Consider the following 592-nt stretch of genomic DNA (forward strand, 5'->3'; position numbering starts at 1 on the left):
GGTGTATTCAAGAAATTCTAAAGTAAATTTGTGATGGTGGTTCCAAAGAGATTTTGAAAAAAAGAACAAGAGAATACGCTTAAGTGGGTGTTAAAGGGAGGGGAGCGAGAGAGGTGAATTCAAAGACGTCACCCCTGGCTGATTTTGTCATTTTTGAGGGAAAGAAATGCATATAATGAGATGTTTTCAAGTAGTGTAAGCCAAAGATAATTTTAGGGGCAAACAAATAAATCTTTATTGTTGTTTATGAATCAACCTATCTCACCAACTACTAACCATCAGACAATAAGATTTCCTATAACCTAGATTTCTTCATATGAACTATCTACTAAATTTCTTAACCTTTACTTTAAGCATTTGGACAATATCTAAAAGAACAAAAAATATTCTCACATTCAACCACAATAATTAATTCCTTTTATAATTAACTAATTTTATAAACTGATAAGTTATTTATAATTTGTATTTTGTAATTTAAGAAAGCATTCAATTTGAAAGTAAAAAGAAAATGAATGAGGGCCGGCCCAGTGGCGCACTGGAGAGTGCGCCGCTTGGGAGCGCGGAGGCGCTCCCGCCGAGAGTTCGGATCCCA

At 35.0% G+C, this 592-nt stretch overlaps 1 protein-coding gene across 1 annotated transcript in view; it reads right to left on the minus strand.

Moving 5' to 3' along the window:
* Positions 1-592, minus strand: part of PREP (prolyl endopeptidase) — a gene marked incomplete at its 5' end in the record, with an annotated part of 116,070 nt that overhangs the window by 114,856 nt on the left and 622 nt on the right. The gene's annotated exons all lie outside the window — the stretch shown is intronic.

The sequence above is a fragment of the Galeopterus variegatus genome, unplaced genomic scaffold, assembly GCF_000696425.1.
Source record: "Galeopterus variegatus unplaced genomic scaffold, G_variegatus-3.0.2 Scaffold5223, whole genome shotgun sequence".
NCBI classification, from domain to species: Eukaryota; Metazoa; Chordata; class Mammalia; order Dermoptera; family Cynocephalidae; genus Galeopterus; species Galeopterus variegatus.